We start from the raw sequence: 19916 nt of genomic DNA on the forward strand, positions 1-19916 counted from the left end.
AAACGAGCACACCAGTATGGGAGATGTGCATGTGTACAGTTTAAAGCAGCAGCTCTTTGTGGACACTTGGAAACAGCGCTGTGAAAAAATTTCGTACGAAGCGGGATTTGGCCAAAGTTGAAAGACCTTCCAAAACCAACCCTAAAGAACTTAGCGAAAAAATGAATGTTGCAATGAGCTCCTGCAGGAAAGGTGCTTCTATGACACAACCCCCGAGCAGGTAGCTACATTCTGCACAGTACAAAACGCATATGAATTCCAGGCTGAAAACTCACTCCAGAAGGATGAAATGCATGTGTTTCTCTCTGAAAGAACACTCAGCCACCAGGCTTTTGCTTGCTCCTTCAAGGTCTTTGTAGAAACGTGTGTTTTCACTGCTGGAATACGTTTTGGGATTCATTGTTTCAATCTCTTGCAAGCTACATGTTGTTTCTTACACAATGTGGAAATACAAGGAATATGTTTCCCAAATCACTTGAAAATCAGGAAAACGCACACTGCATCACTCTTGCTCAAACACGCTCTTTCACCTAATGCGTTGAGAACATTCAAGAAAGTAGAAAAGAAGGGCATTTTGCAGTGAATTTCAAACGGGCATGTACAAAAAGTCATTTCTATCGGTTGCAGAGTGCAAAAGCATGATTGACTTCATGTTCTCGAAGAAACCCTTACATTTCCAAGTGACCTGAATTAGGACTTTCCCAAAAAGATGTGTTTCCGTGTCTGTGGCGAATGGAGCTCTAAGTTGTGTATTCAGTGCTGGAGAGTGATACACTCTACACAGGATACACAGCGATTTGAGAGCACCAACATGCTTAACACTGATACTGCTACAAGGTGTGTGTAGCATGGCGAATGAAGGCTTGTCATTTCAAAGAAAGAAGAGGAAACCAAAATCCAGGTAGTGAAACGAGCACACCAGTATGGGAGATGTGCATGTGTACAGTTTCAAGCAGCAGCTCTTTGTGGACACTTGGAAACAGCGCTGTGAAAAAATTTCGTACGAAGCGGGATTTGGCCAAAGTTGAAAGACCTTCCAAAACCAACCCTAAAGAACTTAGCCAAACAATTAATGTTGCAATGAGCTCCTGCAGGAAAGGTGCTTCTATGACACAACCCCCGAGCAGGTAGCTACATTCTGCACAGTACAAAACGCAGATGAATTCCAGGCTGAAAACTCACTCCAGAAGGATGAAATGCATGTGTTTCTCTCTGAAAGAACACTCAGCCACCAGGCTTTTGCTTGCTCCTTCAAGGTCTTTGTAGAAACGTGTGTTTTCACTGCTGGAATACGTTTTGGGATTCATTGTTTCAACCTCTTGCACGCTTCATGTTGTTTCTTACACAATGTGGAAATACAAGGAGTATGTTTCCCAAATCACTTGAAAATCAGGAAAACGCACACTGCATCACTCTTGCTCAAACACGCTCTTTCACCTAATGCGTTGAGAACATTCAAGAAAGTAGAAAAGAAGGGCATTTTGCAGTGAATTTCAGACGGGCATGTACAAAAAATCATTTCTATCGGTTGCAGAGTGCAAAAGCATGATTGACTTCATGTTCTCGAAGAAACCCTTACATTTCCAAGTGACCTGAATTAGGACTTTCCCAAAAAGATGTGTTTGCGTGTCTGTGGCGAATGGAGCTCTAAGTTGTGTATTCAGTGCTGGAGAGTGATACACTCTACACAGAATACACAGTGATTTGAGAGCACCAACATGCTTAACACTGATACTGCTACAAGGTGTGTGTAGCATGGCGAATGAAGGCTTGTCATTTCAAAGAAAGAAGAGGAAACCAAAATCCAGGTAGTGAAACGAGCACACCAGTATGGGAGATGTGCATGTGTACAGTTTCAAGCAGCAGCTCTTTGTGGACACTTGGAAACAGCGCTGTGAAAAAATTTCGTACGAAGCGGGATTTGGCCAAAGTTGAAAGACCTTCCAAAACCAACCCTAAAGAACTTAGCCAAAGAATGAATGTTGCAATGAGCTCCTGCAGGAAAGGTGCTTCTATGACACAACCCCCGAGCAGGTAGCTACATTCTGCACAGTACAAAACGCATATGAATTCCAGGCTGAAAACTCACTCCAGAAGGATGAAATGCATGTGTTTCTCTCTGAAAGAACACTCAGCCACCAGGCTTTTGCTTGCTCCTTCAAGGTCTTTGTAGAAACGTGTGTTTTCACTGCTGGAATACGTTTTGGGATTCATTGTTTCAATCTCTTGCAAGCTTCATGTTGTTTCTTACACAATGTGGAAATACAAGGAGTATGTTTCCCAAATCACTTGAAAATCAGGAAAACGCACACTGCATCACTCTTGCTCAAACACGCTCTTTCACCTAATGCGTTGAGAACATTCAAGAAAGTAGAAAAGAAGGGCATTTTGCAGTGAATTTCAAACGGGCATGTACAAAAAGTCATTTCTATCGGTTGCAGAGTGCAAAAGCATGATTGACTTCATGTTCTCGAAGAAACCCTTACATTTCCAAGTGACCTGAATTAGGACTTTCCCAAAAAGATGTGTTTCCGTGTCTGTGGGGAATGGAGCTCTAAGTTGTGTATTTAGTATTGTAGAGTGATTCACTCTTCACAGGATACACAGCTTTATGAGAGCACCAACATGCTTAACACTGATACTGCTACAAGGTGTGTGTAGCATGGCGAATGAAGGCTTGTCATTTCAAAGAAAGAAGAGGAAACCAAAATCCAGGTAGTGAAACGAGCACACCAGTATGGGAGATGTGCATGTGTACAGTTTCAAGCAGCAGCTCTTTGTGGACACTTGGAAACAGCGCTGTGAAAAAATTTCGTACGAAGCGGGATTTGGCCAAAGTTGAAAGACCTTCCAAAACCAACCCTAAAGAACTTAGCCAAACAATGAATGTTGCAATGAGCTCCTGCAGGAAAGGTGCTTCTATGACACAACCCCCGAGCAGGTAGCTACATTCTGCACAGTACAAAACGCATATGAATTCCAGGCTGAAAACTCACTCCAGAAGGATGTAATGCATGTGTTTCTCTCTGAAAGAACACTCAGCCACCAGGCTTTTGCTTGCTCCTTCAAGGTCTTTGTAGAAACGTGTGTTTTCACTGCTGGAATACGTTTTGGGATTCATTGTTTCAATCTCTTGCAAGCTTCATGTTGTTTCTTACACAATGTGGAAATACAAGGAGTATGTTTCCCAAATCACTTGAAAATCAGGAAAACGCACACTGCATCACTCTTGCTCAAACACGCTCTTTCACCTAATGCGTTGAGAACATTCAAGAAAGTAGAAAAGAAGGGCATTTTGCAGTGAATTTCAAACGGGCATGTACAAAAAATCATTTCTATCGGTTGCAGAGTGCAAAAGCATGATTGACTTCATGTTCTCGAAGAAACCCTTACATTTCCAAGTGACCTGAATTAGGACTTTCCCAAAAAGATGTGTTTCCGTGTCTGTGGGGAATGGAGCTCTAAGTTGTGTATTCAGTGCTGGAGAGTGATACACTCTACACAGAATACACAGCGATTTGAGAGCACCAACATGCTTAACACTGATACTGCTACAAGGTGTGTGTAGCATGGCGAATGAAGGCTTGTCATTTCAAAGAAAGAAGAGGAAACCAAAATCCAGGTAGTGAAACGAGCACACCAGTATGGGAGATGTGCATGTGTACAGTTTAAAGCAGCAGCTCTTTGTGGACACTTGGAAACAGCGCTGTGAAAAAATTTCGTACGAAGCGGGATTTGGCCAAAGTTGAAAGACCTTCCAAAACCAACCCTAAAGAACTTAGCGAAAAAATGAATGTTGCAATGAGCTCCTGCAGGAAAGGTGCTTCTATGACACAACCCCCGAGCAGGTAGCTACATTCTGCACAGTACAAAACGCATATGAATTCCAGGCTGAAAACTCACTCCAGAAGGATGAAATGCATGTGTTTCTCTCTGAAAGAACACTCAGCCACCAGGCTTTTGCTTGCTCCTTCAAGGTCTTTGTAGAAACGTGTGTTTTCACTGCTGGAATACGTTTTGGGATTCATTGTTTCAATCTCTTGCAAGCTTCATGTTGTTTCTTACACAATGTGGAAATACAAGGAGTATGTTTCCCAAATCACTTGAAAATCAGGAAAACGCACACTGCATCACTCTTGCTCAAACACGCTCTTTCACCTAATGCGTTGAGAACATTCAAGAAAGTAGAAAAGAAGGGCATTTTGCAGTGAATTTCAAACGGGCATGTACAAAAAGTCATTTCTATCGGTTGCAGAGTGCAAAAGCATGATTGACTTCATGTTCTCGAAGAAACCCTTACATTTCCAAGTGACCTGAATTAGGACTTTCCCAAAAAGATGTGTTTCCGTGTCTGTGGGGAATGGAGCTCTAAGTTGTGTATTTCGTATTGTAGAGTGATTCACTCTTCACAGGATACACAGGTTTATGAGAGCACCAACATGCTTAACACTGATACTGCTACAAGGTGTGTGTAGCATGGCGAATGAAGGCTTGTCATTTCAAAGAAAGAAGAGGAAACCAAAATCCAGGTAGTGAAACGAGCACACCAGTATGGGAGATGTGCATGTGTACAGTTTCAAGCAGCAGCTCTTTGTGGACACTTGGAAACAGCGCTGTGAAAAAATTTCGTACGAAGCGGGATTTGGCCAAAGTTGAAAGACCTTCCAAAACCAACCCTAAAGAACTTAGCCAAACAATGAATGTTGCAATGAGCTCCTGCAGGAAAGGTGCTTCTATGACACAACCCCCGAGCAGGTAGCTACATTCTGCACAGTACAAAACGCATATGAATTCCAGGCTGAAAACTCACTCCAGAAGGATGAAATGCATGTGTTTCTCTCTGAAAGAACACTCAGCCACCAGGCTTTTGCTTGCTCCTTCAAGGTCTTTGTAGAAACGTGTGTTTTCACTGCTGGAATACGTTTTGGGATTCATTGTTTCAATCTCTTGCAAGCTTCATGTTGTTTCTTACACAATGTGGAAATACAAGGAATATGTTTCCCAAATCACTTGAAAATCAGGAAAACGCACACTGCATCACTCTTGCTCAAACACGCTCTTTCACCTAATGCGTTGAGAACATTCAAGAAAGTAGAAAAGAAGGGCATTTTGCAGTGAATTTCAAACGGGCATGTACAAAAAGTCATTTCTATCGGTTGCAGAGTGCAAAAGCATGATTGACTTCATGTTCTCGAAGAAACCCTTACATTTCCAAGTGACCTGAATTAGGACTTTCCCAAAAAGATGTGTTTCCGTGTCTGTGGGGAATGGAGCTCTAAGTTGTGTATTTAGTATTGTAGAGTGATTCACTCTTCACAGGATACACAGCTTTATGAGAGCACCAACATGCTTAACACTGATACTGCTACAAGGTGTGTGTAGCATGGCGAATGAAGGCTTGTCATTTCAAAGAAAGAAGAGGAAACCAAAATCCAGGTAGTGAAACGAGCACACCAGTATGGGAGATGTGCATGTGTACAGTTTCAAGCAGCAGCTCTTTGTGGACACTTGGAAACAGCGCTGTGAAAAAATTTCGTACGAAGCGGGATTTGGCCAAAGTTGAAAGACCTTCCAAAACCAACCCTAAAGAACTTAGCCAAAGAATGAATGTTGCAATGAGCTCCTGCAGGAAAGGTGCTTCTATGACACAACCCCCGAGCGGGTAGCTACATTCTGCACAGTACAAAACGCATATGAATTCCAGGCTGAAAACTCACTCCAGAAGGATGAAATGCATGTGTTTCTCTCTGAAAGAACACTCAGCCACCAGGCTTTTGCTTGCTCCTTCAAGGTCTTTGTAGAAACGTGTGTTTTCACTGCTGGAATACGTTTTGGGATTCATTGTTTCAATCTCTTGCAAACTTCATGTTGTTTCTTACACAATGTGGAAATACAAGGAGTATGTTTCCCAAATCACTTGAAAATCAGGAAAACGCACACTGCATCACTCTTGCTCAAACACGCTCTTTCACCTAATGCGTTGAGAACATTCAAGAAAGTAGAAAAGAAGGGCATTTTGTAGTGAATTTCAAACGGGCATGTACAAAAAGTCATTTCTATCGGTTGCAGAGTGCAAAAGCATGATTGACTTCATGTTCTCGAAGAAACCCTTACATTTCCAAGTGACCTGAATTAGGACTTTCCCAGAAAGATGTGTTTCCGTGTCTGTGGCGAATGGAGCTCTAAGTTGTGTATTTAGTATTGTCGAGTGATTCACTCTTCACAGGATACACAGCGTTTTGAGAGCACCAACATGCTTAACACTGATACTGCTACAAGGTGTGTGTAGCATGGCGAATGAAGGCTTGTCATTTCAAAGAAAGAAGAGGAAACCAAAATCCAGGTAGTGAAACGAGCACACCAGTATGGGAGATGTGCATGTGTACAGTTTCAAGCAGCAGCTCTTTGTGGACACTTGGAAACAGCGCTGTGAAAAAATTTCGTACGAAGCGGGATTTGGCCAAAGTTGAAAGACCTTCCAAAACCAACCCTAAAGAACTTAGCCAAACAATGAATGTTGCAATGAGCTCCTGCAGGAAAGGTGCTTCTATGACACAACCCCCGAGCAGGTAGCTACATTCTGCACAGTACAAAACGCAGATGAATTCCAGGCTGAAAACTCACTCCAGAAGGATGAAATGCATGTGTTTCTCTCTGAAAGAACACTCAGCCACCAGGCTTTTGCTTGCTCCTTCAAGGTCTTTGTAGAAACGTGTGTTTTCACTGCTGGAATACGTTTTGGGATTCATTGTTTCAATCTCTTGCAAGCTTCATGTTGTTTCTTACACAATGTGGAAATACAAGGAGTATGTTTCCCAAATCACTTGAAAATCAGGAAAACGCACACTGCATCACTCTTGCTCAAACACGCTCTTTCACCTAATGCGTTGAGAACATTCAAGAAAGTAGAAAAGAAGGGCATTTTGCAGTGAATTTCAAACGGGCATGTACAAAAAGTCATTTCTATCGGTTGCAGAGTGCAAAAGCATGATTGACTTCATGTTCTCGAAGAAACCCTTACATTTCCAAGTGACCTGAATTAGGACTTTCCCAAAAAGATGTATTTCCGTGTCTGTGGGGAATGGAGCTCTAAGTTGTGTATTTAGTATTGTAGAGTGATTCACTCTTCACAGGATACACAGCGTTTTGAGAGCACCAACGTGCTTAACACTGATACTGCTACAAGGTGTGTGTAGCATGGCGAATGAAGGCTTGTCATTTCAAAGAAAGAAGAGGAAACCGAAATCCAGGTAGTGAAACGAGCACACCAGTATGGGAGATGTGCATGTGTACAGTTTCAAGCAGCAGCTCTTTGTGGACACTTGGAAACAGCGCTGTGAAAAAATTTCGTACGAAGCGGGATTTGGCCAAAGTTGAAAGACCTTCCAAAACCAACCCTAAAGAACTTAGCCAAACAATGAATGTTGCAATGAGCTCCTGCAGGAAAGGTGCTTCTATGACACAACCCCCGAGCAGGTAGCTACATTCTCCACAGTACAAAACGCAGATGAATTCCAGGCTGAAAACTCACTCCAGAAGGATGAAATGCATGTGTTTCTCTCTGAAAGAACACTCAGCCACCAGGCTTTTGCTTGCTCCTTCAAGGTCTTTGTAGAAACGTGTGTTTTCACTGCTGGAATACGTTTTGGGATTCATTGTTTCAATCTCTTGCAAGCTTCATGTTGTTTCTTACACAATGTGGAAATACAAGGAATATGTTTCCCAAATCACTTGAAAATCAGGAAAACGCACACTGCATCACTCTTGCTCAAACACGCTCTTTCACTTAATGCGTTGAGAACATATAAGAAAGTAGAAAAGAAGGGCATTTTGCAGTGAATTTCAAACGGGCATGTACAAAAAGTCATTTCTATCGGTTGCAGAGTGCAAAAGCATGATTGACTTCATGTTCTCGAAGAAACCCTTACATTTCCAAGTGACCTGAATTAGGACTTTCCCAAAAAGATGTGTTTCCGTGTCTGTGGCGAATGGAGCTCTAAGTTGTGTATTTAGTATTGTCGAGTGATTCACTCTTCACAGGATACACAGCGTTTTGAGAGCACCAACATGCTTAACACTGATACTGCTACAAGGTGTGTGTAGCATGGCGAATGAAGGCTTGTCATTTCAAAGAAAGAAGAGGAAACCAAAATCCAGGTAGTGAAACGAGCACACCAGTATGGGAGATGTGCATGTGTACAGTTTCAAGCAGCAGATCTTTGTGGACACTTGGAAACAGCGCTGTGAAAAAATTTCGTACGAAGCGGGATTTGGCCAAAGTTGAAAGACCTTCCAAAACCAACCCTAAAGAACTTAGCCAAACAATGAATGTTGCAATGAGCTCCTGCAGGAAAGGTGCTTCTATGACACAACCCCCGAGCAGGTAGCTACATTCTGCACAGTACAAAACGCATATGAATTCCAGGCTGAAAACTCACTCCAGAAGGATGAAATGCATGTGTTTCTCTCTGAAAGAACACTCAGCCAGCAGGCTTTTGCTTGCTCCTTCAAGGTCTTTGTAGAAACGTGTGTTTTCACTGCTGGAATACGTTTTGGGATTCATTGTTTCAATCTCTTGCAAGCTTCATGTTGTTTCTTACACAATGTGGAAATACAAGGAGTATGTTTCCCAAATCACTTGAAAATCAGGAAAACGCACACTGCATCACTCTTGCTCAAACGCTCTTTCACCTAATGCGTTGAGAACATTCAAGAAAGTAGAAAAGAAGGGCATTTTGCAGTGAATTTCAAACGGGCATGTACAAAAAGTCATTTCTATCGGTTGCAGAGTGCAAAAGCATGATTGACTTCATGTTCTCGAAGAAACCCTTACATTTCCAAGTGACCTGAATAGGACTTTCCCAAAAAGATGTATTTCCGTGTCTGTGGGGAATGGAGCTCTAAGTTGTGTATTTAGTATTGTAGAGTGATTCACTCTTCACAGGATACACAGCGTTTTGAGAGCACCAACATGCTTAACACTGATACTGCTACAAGGTGTGTGTAGCATGGCGAATGAAGGCTTGTCATTTCAAAGAAAGAGGAGGAAACCAAAATCCAGGTAGTGAAACGAGCACACCAGTATGGGAGATGTGCATGTGTACAGTTTCAAGCAGCAGCTCTTTGTGGACACTTGGAAACAGCGCTGTGAAAAAATTTCGTACGAAGCGGGATTTGGCCAAAGTTGAAAGACCTTCCAAAACCAACCCTAAAGAACTTAGCCAAACAATGAATGTTGCAATGAGCTCCTACAGGAAAGGTGCTTCTATGACACAACCCCCGAGCAGGTAGCTACATTCTGCACAATACAAAACGCATATGAATTCCAGGCTGAAAACTCACTCCAGAAGGATGAAATGCATGTGTTTCTCTCTGAAAGAACACTCAGCCACCAGGCTTTTGCTTGCTCCTTCAAGGTCTTTGTAGAAACGTGTGTTTTCACTGCTGGAATACGTTTTGGGATTCATTGTTTCAATCTCTTGCAAGCTTCATGTTGTTTCTTACACAATGTGGAAATACAAGGAATATGTTTCCCAAATCACTTGAAAATCAGGAAAACGCACACTGCATCACTCTTGCTCAAACACGCTCTTTCAACTAATGCGTTGAGAACATACAAGAAAGTAGAAAAGAAGGGCATTTTGCAGTGAATTTCAAACGGGCATGTACAAAAAGTCATTTCTATCGGTTGCAGAGTGCAAAAGCATGATTGACTTCATGTTCTCGAAGAAACCCTTACATTTCCAAGTGACCTGAATTAGGACTTTCCCAAAAAGATGTGTTTGCGTGTCTGTGGCGAATGGAGCTCTAAGTTGTGTATTCAGTGCTGGAGAGTGATACACTCTACACAGAATACACAGCGATTTGGGAGCACCAACATGCTTAACACTGATACTGCTACAAGGTGTGTGTAGCATGGCGAATGGAGGCTTGTCATTTCAAAGAAAGAAGAGGAAACCAAAATCCAGGTAGTGAAACGAGCACACCAGTATGGGAGATGTGCATGTGTACAGTTTCAAGCAGCAGCTCTTTGTGGACACTTGGAAACAGCGCTGTGAAAAAATTTCGTACGAAGCGGGATTTGGCCAAAGTTGAAAGACCTTCCAAAACCAACCCTAAAGAACTTAGCCAAAGAATGAATGTTGCAATGAGCTCCTGCAGGAAAGGTGCTTCTATGACACAACCCCCGAGCAGGTAGCTACATTCTGCACAGTACAAAACGCAGATGAATTCCAGGCTGAAAACTCACTCCAGAAGGATGAAATGCATGTGTTTCTCTCTGAAAGAACACTCAGCCACCAGGCTTTTGCTTGCTCCTTCAAGGTCTTTGTAGAAACGTGTGTTTTCACTGCTGGAATACGTTTTGGGATTCATTGTTTCAATCTCTTGCAAGCTTCATGTTGTTTCTTACACAATGTGGAAATACAAGGAGTATGTTTCCCAAATCACTTGAAAATCAGGAAAACGCACACTGCATCACTCTTGCTCAAACACGCTCTTTCACCTAATGCGTTGAGAACATTCAAGAAAGTAGAAAAGAAGGGCATTTTGCAGTGAATTTCAAACGGGCATGTACAAAAAGTCATTTCTATCGGTTGCAGAGTGCAAAAGCATGATTGACTTCATGTTCTCGAAGAAACCCTTACATTTCCAAGTGACCTGAATTAGGACTTTCCCAAAAAGATGTATTTCCGTGTCTGTGGGGAATGGAGCTCTAAGTTGTGTATTTAGTATTGTAGAGTGATTCACTCTTCACAGGATACACAGCGTTTTGAGAGCACCAACATGCTTCACACTGATACTGCTACAAGGTGTGTGTAGCATGGCGAATGAAGGCTTGTCATTTCAAAGAAAGAAGAGGAAACCAAAATCCAGGTAGTGAAACGAGCACACCAGTATGGGAGATGTGCATGTGTACAGTTTCAAGCAGCAGCTCTTTGTGGACACTTGGAAACAGCGCTGTGAAAAAATTTCGTACGAAGCGGGATTTGGCCAAAGTTGAAAGACCTTCCAAAACCAACCCTAAAGAACTTAGCCAAACAATGAATGTTGCAATGAGCTCCTGCAGGAAAGGTGCTTCTATGACACAACCCCCGAGCAGGTAGCTACATTCTGCACAGTACAAAACGCAGATGAATTCCAGGCTGAAAACTCACTCCAGAAGGATGAAATGCATGTGTTTCTCTCTGAAAGAACACTCAGCCACCAGGCTTTTGCTTGCTCCTTCAAGGTCTTTGTAGAAACGTGTGTTTTCACTGCTGGAATACGTTTTGGGATTCATTGTTTCAATCTCTTGCAAGCTTCATGTTGTTTCTTACACAATGTGGAAATACAAGGAGTATGTTTCCCAAATCACTTGAAAATCAGGAAAACGCACACTGCATCACTCTTGCTCAAACACGCTCTTTCACCTAATGCGTTGAGAACATTCAAGAAAGTAGAAAAGAAGGGCATTTTGCAGTGAATTTCAAACGGGCATGTACAAAAAGTCATTTCTATCGGTTGCAGAGTGCAAAAGCATGATTGACTTCATGTTCTCGAAGAAACCCTTACATTTCCAAGTGACCTGAATTAGGACTTTCCCAAAAAGATGTATTTCCGTGTCTGTGGGGAATGGAGCTCTAAGTTGTGTATTTAGTATTGTAGAGTGATTCACTCTTCACAGGATACACAGCGTTTTGAGAGCACCAACGTGCTTAACACTGATACTGCTACAAGGTGTGTGTAGCATGGCGAATGAAGGCTTGTCATTTCAAAGAAAGAAGAGGAAACCGAAATCCAGGTAGTGAAACGAGCACACCAGTATGGGAGATGTGCATGTGTACAGTTTCAAGCAGCAGCTCTTTGTGGACACTTGGAAACAGCGCTGTGAAAAAATTTCGTACGAAGCGGGATTTGGCCAAAGTTGAAAGACCTTCCAAAACCAACCCTAAAGAACTTAGCCAAACAATGAATGTTGCAATGAGCTCCTGCAGGAAAGGTGCTTCTATGACACAACCCCCGAGCAGGTAGCTACATTCTCCACAGTACAAAACGCAGATGAATTCCAGGCTGAAAACTCACTCCAGAAGGATGAAATGCATGTGTTTCTCTCTGAAAGAACACTCAGCCACCAGGCTTTTGCTTGCTCCTTCAAGGTCTTTGTAGAAACGTGTGTTTTCACTGCTGGAATACGTTTTGGGATTCATTGTTTCAATCTCTTGCAAGCTTCATGTTGTTTCTTACACAATGTGGAAATACAAGGAATATGTTTCCCAAATCACTTGAAAATCAGGAAAACGCACACTGCATCACTCTTGCTCAAACACGCTCTTTCACTTAATGCGTTGAGAACATATAAGAAAGTAGAAAAGAAGGGCATTTTGCAGTGAATTTCAAACGGGCATGTACAAAAAGTCATTTCTATCGGTTGCAGAGTGCAAAAGCATGATTGACTTCATGTTCTCGAAGAAACCCTTACATTTCCAAGTGACCTGAATTAGGACTTTCCCAAAAAGATGTGTTTCCGTGTCTATGGCGAATGGAGCTCTAAGTTGTGTATTTAGTATTGTCGAGTGATTCACTCTTCACAGGATACACAGCGTTTTGAGAGCACCAACATGCTTAACACTGATACTGCTACAAGGTGTGTGTAGCATGGCGAATGAAGGCTTGTCATTTCAAAGAAAGAAGAGGAAACCAAAATCCAGGTAGTGAAACGAGCACACCAGTATGGGAGATGTGCATGTGTACAGTTTCAAGCAGCAGATCTTTGTGGACACTTGGAAACAGCGCTGTGAAAAAATTTCGTACGAAGCGGGATTTGGCCAAAGTTGAAAGACCTTCCAAAACCAACCCTAAAGAACTTAGCCAAACAATGAATGTTGCAATGAGCTCCTGCAGGAAAGGTGCTTCTATGACACAACCCCCGAGCAGGTAGCTACATTCTGCACAGTACAAAACGCATATGAATTCCAGGCTGAAAACTCACTCCAGAAGGATGAAATGCATGTGTTTCTCTCTGAAAGAACACTCAGCCAGCAGGCTTTTGCTTGCTCCTTCAAGGTCTTTGTAGAAACGTGTGTTTTCACTGCTGGAATACGTTTTGGGATTCATTGTTTCAATCTCTTGCAAGCTTCATGTTGTTTCTTACACAATGTGGAAATACAAGGAGTATGTTTCCCAAATCACTTGAAAATCAGGAAAACGCACACTGCATCACTCTTGCTCAAACGCTCTTTCACCTAATGCGTTGAGAACATTCAAGAAAGTAGAAAAGAAGGGCATTTTGCAGTGAATTTCAAACGGGCATGTACAAAAAGTCATTTCTATCGGTTGCAGAGTGCAAAAGCATGATTGACTTCATGTTCTCGAAGAAACCCTTACATTTCCAAGTGACCTGAATAGGACTTTCCCAAAAAGATGTATTTCCGTGTCTGTGGGGAATGGAGCTCTAAGTTGTGTATTTAGTATTGTAGAGTGATTCACTCTTCACAGGATACACAGCGTTTTGAGAGCACCAACATGCTTAACACTGATACTGCTACAAGGTGTGTGTAGCATGGCGAATGAAGGCTTGTCATTTCAAAGAAAGAGGAGGAAACCAAAATCCAGGTAGTGAAACGAGCACACCAGTATGGGAGATGTGCATGTGTACAGTTTCAAGCAGCAGCTCTTTGTGGACACTTGGAAACAGCGCTGTGAAAAAATTTCGTACGAAGCGGGATTTGGCCAAAGTTGAAAGACCTTCCAAAACCAACCCTAAAGAACTTAGCCAAACAATGAATGTTGCAATGAGCTCCTACAGGAAAGGTGCTTCTATGACACAACCCCCGAGCAGGTAGCTACATTCTGCACAATACAAAACGCATATGAATTCCAGGCTGAAAACTCACTCCAGAAGGATGAAATGCATGTGTTTCTCTCTGAAAGAACACTCAGCCACCAGGCTTTTGCTTGCTCCTTCAAGGTCTTTGTAGAAACGTGTGTTTTCACTGCTGGAATACGTTTTGGGATTCATTGTTTCAATCTCTTGCAAGCTTCATGTTGTTTCTTACACAATGTGGAAATACAAGGAATATGTTTCCCAAATCACTTGAAAATCAGGAAAACGCACACTGCATCACTCTTGCTCAAACACGCTCTTTCAACTAATGCGTTGAGAACATACAAGAAAGTAGAAAAGAAGGGCATTTTGCAGTGAATTTCAAACGGGCATGTACAAAAAGTCATTTCTATCGGTTGCAGAGTGCAAAAGCATGATTGACTTCATGTTCTCGAAGAAACCCTTACATTTCCAAGTGACCTGAATTAGGACTTTCCCAAAAAGATGTGTTTGCGTGTCTGTGGCGAATGGAGCTCTAAGTTGTGTATTCAGTGCTGGAGAGTGATACACTCTACACAGAATACACAGCGATTTGGGAGCACCAACATGCTTAACACTGATACTGCTACAAGGTGTGTGTAGCATGGCGAATGGAGGCTTGTCATTTCAAAGAAAGAAGAGGAAACCAAAATCCAGGTAGTGAAACGAGCACACCAGTATGGGAGATGTGCATGTGTACAGTTTCAAGCAGCAGCTCTTTGTGGACACTTGGAAACAGCGCTGTGAAAAAATTTCGTACGAAGCGGGATTTGGCCAAAGTTGAAAGACCTTCCAAAACCAACCCTAAAGAACTTAGCCAAAGAATGAATGTTGCAATGAGCTCCTGCAGGAAAGGTGCTTCTATGACACAACCCCCGAGCAGGTAGCTACATTCTGCACAGTACAAAACGCAGATGAATTCCAGGCTGAAAACTCACTCCAGAAGGATGAAATGCATGTGTTTCTCTCTGAAAGAACACTCAGCCACCAGGCTTTTGCTTGCTCCTTCAAGGTCTTTGTAGAAACGTGTGTTTTCACTGCTGGAATACGTTTTGGGATTCATTGTTTCAATCTCTTGCAAGCTTCATGTTGTTTCTTACACAATGTGGAAATACAAGGAATATGTTTCCCAAATCACTTGAAAATCAGGAAAACGCACACTGCATCACTCTTGCTCAAACACGCTCTTTCAACTAATGCGTTGAGAACATACAAGAAAGTAGAAAAGAAGGGCATTTTGCAGTGAATTTCAAACGGGCATGTACAAAAAGTCATTTCTATCGGTTGCAGAGTGCAAAAGCATGATTGACTTCATGTTCTCGAAGAAACCCTTACATTTCCAAGTGACCTGAATTAGGACTTTCCCAAAAAGATGTGTTTGCGTGTCTGTGGCGAATGGAGCTCTAAGTTGTGTATTTAGTATTGTCGAGTGATTCACTCTTCACAGGATACACAGCGTATTGAGAGCACCAACGTGCTTAACACTGATACTGCTACAAGGTGTGTGTAGCATGGCGAATGAAGGCTTGTCATTTCAAAGAAAGAAGAGGAAACCGAAATCCAGGTAGTGAAACGAGCACACCAGTATGGGAGATGTGCATGTGTACAGTTTCAAGCAGCAGCTCTTTGTGGACACTTGGAAACAGCGCTGTGAAAAAATTTCGTACGAAGCGGGATTTGGCCAAAGTTGAAAGACCTTCCAAAACCAACCCTAAAGAACTTAGCCAAACAATGAATGTTGCAATGAGCTCCTGCAGGAAAGGTGCTTCTATGACACAACCCCCGAGCAGGTAGCTACATTCTGCACAGTACAAAACGCATATGAATTCCAGGCTGAAAACTCACTCCAGAAGGATGAAATGCATGTGTTTCTCTCTGAAAGAACACTCAGCCACCAGGCTTTTGCTTGCTCCTTCAAGGTCTTTGTAGAAACGTGTGTTTTCACTGCTGGAATACGTTTTGGGATTCATTGTTTCAATCTCTTGCAAGCTTCATGTTGTTTCTTACACAATGTGGAAATACAAGAAGTATGTTTCCCAAATCACTTGAAAATCAGGAAAACGCACACTGCATCACTCTTGCTCAAACACGCTCTTTCACGTAATGCGTTGAGAACATTCAAGAAAGTAGAAAAGAAGGGCATTTTGCAGTGAATTTCAAACTGGCATGTACAAAAAGTCATTTCTATCGGTTGCAGAGTGCAAAAGCATGATTGACTTCATGTTCTCGAAGAAACCCTTACATTTCCAAGTGACCTGAATTAGGACTTTCCCAAAAAGATGTGTTTCCGTGTCTGTGGCAAATGGAGCTCTAAGTTGTGTATTTAGTATTGTAGAGTGATTCACTCTTCACAGGATACACAGCGTTTTGAGAGCACCAACATGCTTAACACTGATACTGCTACAAGGTGTGTGTAGCATGGCGAATGAAGGCTTGTCATTTCAAAGAAAGAAGAGGAAACCAAAATCCAGGTAGTGAAACGAGCACACCAGTATGGGAGATGTGCATGTGTACAGTTTAAAGCAGCAGCTCTTTGTGGACACTTGGAAACAGCGCTGTGAAAAAATTTCGTACGAAGCGGGATTTGGCCAAAGTTGAAAGACCTTCCAAAACCAACCCTAAAGAACTTAGCGAAAAAATGAATGTTGCAATGAGCTCCTGCAGGAAAGGTGCTTCTATGACACAACCCCCGAGCAGGTAGCTACATTCTGCACAGTACAAAACGCATATGAATTCCAGGCTGAAAACTCACTCCAGAAGGATGAAATGCATGTGTTTCTCTCTGAAAGAACACTCAGCCACCAGGCTTTTGCTTGCTCCTTCAAGGTCTTTGTAGAAACGTGTGTTTTCACTGCTGGAATACGTTTTGGGATTCATTGTTTCAATCTCTTGCAAGCTTCATGTTGTTTCTTACACAATGTGGAAATACAAGGAGTATGTTTCCCAAATCACTTGAAAATCAGGAAAACGCACACTGCATCACTCTTGCTCAAACACGCTCTTTCACCTAATGCGTTGAGAACATTCAAGAAAGTAGAAAAGAAGGGCATTTTGCAGTGAATTTCAAACGGGCATGTACAAAAAGTCATTTCTATCGGTTGCAGAGTGCAAAAGCATGATTGACTTCATGTTCTCGAAGAAACCCTTACATTTCCAAGTGACCTGAATTAGGACTTTCCCAAAAAGATGTGTTTCCGTGTCTGTGGGGAATGGAGCTCTAAGTTGTGTATTTCGTATTGTAGAGTGATTCACTCTTCACAGGATACACAGGTTTATGAGAGCACCAACATGCTTAACACTGATACTGCTACAAGGTGTGTGTAGCATGGCGAATGAAGGCTTGTCATTTCAAAGAAAGAAGAGGAAACCAAAATCCAGGTAGTGAAACGAGCACACCAGTATGGGAGATGTGCATGTGTACAGTTTCAAGCAGCAGCTCTTTGTGGACACTTGGAAACAGCGCTGTGAAAAAATTTCGTACGAAGCGGGATTTGGCCAAAGTTGAAAGACCTTCCAAAACCAACCCTAAAGAACTTAGCCAAACAATGAATGTTGCAATGAGCTCCTGCAGGAAAGGTGCTTCTATGACACAACCCCCGAGCAGGTAGCTACATTCTGCACAGTACAAAACGCATATGAATTCCAGGCTGAAAACTCACTCCAGAAGGATGAAATGCATGTGTTTCTCTCTGAAAGAACACTCAGCCACCAGGCTTTTGCTTGCTCCTTCAAGGTCTTTGTAGAAACGTGTGTTTTCACTGCTGGAATACGTTTTGGGATTCATTGTTTCAATCTCTTGCAAGCTTCATGTTGTTTCTTACACAATGTGGAAATACAAGGAATATGTTTCCCAAATCACTTGAAAATCAGGAAAACGCACACTGCATCACTCTTGCTCAAACACGCTCTTTCACCTAATGCGTTGAGAACATTCAAGAAAGTAGAAAAGAAGGGCATTTTGCAGTGAATTTCAAACGGGCATGTACAAAAAGTCATTTCTATCGGTTGCAGAGTGCAAAAGCATGATTGACTTCATGTTCTCGAAGAAACCCTTACATTTCCAAGTGACCTGAATTAGGACTTTCCCAAAAAGATGTGTTTCCGTGTCTGTGGGGAATGGAGCTCTAAGTTGTGTATTTAGTATTGTAGAGTGATTCACTCTTCACAGGATACACAGCTTTATGAGAGCACCAACATGCTTAACACTGATACTGCTACAAGGTGTGTGTAGCATGGCGAATGAAGGCTTGTCATTTCAAAGAAAGAAGAGGAAACCAAAATCCAGGTAGTGAAACGAGCACACCAGTATGGGAGATGTGCATGTGTACAGTTTCAAGCAGCAGCTCTTTGTGGACACTTGGAAACAGCGCTGTGAAAAAATTTCGTACGAAGCGGGATTTGGCCAAAGTTGAAAGACCTTCCAAAACCAACCCTAAAGAACTTAGCCAAAGAATGAATGTTGCAATGAGCTCCTGCAGGAAAGGTGCTTCTATGACACAACCCCCGAGCGGGTAGCTACATTCTGCACAGTACAAAACGCATATGAATTCCAGGCTGAAAACTCACTCCAGAAGGATGAAATGCATGTGTTTCTCTCTGAAAGAACACTCAGCCACCAGGCTTTTGCTTGCTCCTTCAAGGTCTTTGTAGAAACGTGTGTTTTCACTGCTGGAATACGTTTTGGGATTCATTGTTTCAATCTCTTGCAAACTTCATGTTGTTTCTTACACAATGTGGAAATACAAGGAGTATGTTTCCCAAATCACTTGAAAATCAGGAAAACGCACACTGCATCACTCTTGCTCAAACACGCTCTTTCACCTAATGCGTTGAGAACATTCAAGAAAGTAGAAAAGAAGGGCATTTTGTAGTGAATTTCAAACGGGCATGTACAAAAAGTCATTTCTATCGGTTGCAGAGTGCAAAAGCATGATTGACTTCATGTTCTCGAAGAAACCCTTACATTTCCAAGTGACCTGAATTAGGACTTTCCCAGAAAGATGTGTTTCCGTGTCTGTGGCGAATGGAGCTCTAAGTTGTGTATTTAGTATTTCGAGTGATTCACTCTTCACAGGATACACAGCGTTTTGAGAGCACCAACATGCTTAACACTGATACTGCTACAAGGTGTGTGTAGCATGGCGAATGAAGGCTTGTCATTTCAAAGAAAGAAGAGGAAACCAAAATCCAGGTAGTGAAACGAGCACACCAGTATGGGAGATGTGCATGTGTACAGTTTCAAGCAGCAGCTCTTTGTGGACACTTGGAAACAGCGCTGTGAAAAAATTTCGTACGAAGCGGGATTTGGCCAAAGTTGAAAGACCTTCCAAAACCAACCCTAAAGAACTTAGCCAAACAATGAATGTTGCAATGAGCTCCTGCAGGAAAGGTGCTTCTATGACACAACCCCCGAGCAGGTAGCTACATTCTGCACAGTACAAAACGCAGATGAATTCCAGGCTGAAAACTCACTCCAGAAGGATGAAATGCATGTGTTTCTCTCTGAAAGAACACTCAGCCACCAGGCTTTTGCTTGCTCCTTCAAGGTCTTTGTAGAAACGTGTGTTTTCACTGCTGGAATACGTTTTGGGATTCATTGTTTCAATCTCTTGCAAGCTTCATGTTGTTTCTTACACAATGTGGAAATACAAGGAGTATGTTTCCCAAATCACTTGAAAATCAGGAAAACGCACACTGCATCACTCTTGCTCAAACACGCTCTTTCACCTAATGCGTTGAGAACATTCAAGAAAGTAGAAAAGAAGGGCATTTTGCAGTGAATTTCAAACGGGCATGTACAAAAAGTCATTTCTATCGGTTGCAGAGTGCAAAAGCATGATTGACTTCATGTTCTCGAAGAAACCCTTACATTTCCAAGTGACCTGAATTAGGACTTTCCCAAAAAGATGTATTTCCGTGTCTGTGGGGAATGGAGCTCTAAGTTGTGTATTTAGTATTGTAGAGTGATTCACTCTTCACAGGATACACAGCGTTTTGAGAGCACCAACGTGCTTAACACTGATACTGCTACAAGGTGTGTGTAGCATGGCGAATGAAGGCTTGTCATTTCAAA

Source organism: Miniopterus schreibersii (assembly GCF_964146895.1).
Source record: "Miniopterus schreibersii genome assembly, chromosome: 22".
NCBI lineage: Eukaryota > Metazoa > Chordata > Mammalia > Chiroptera > Miniopteridae > Miniopterus > Miniopterus schreibersii.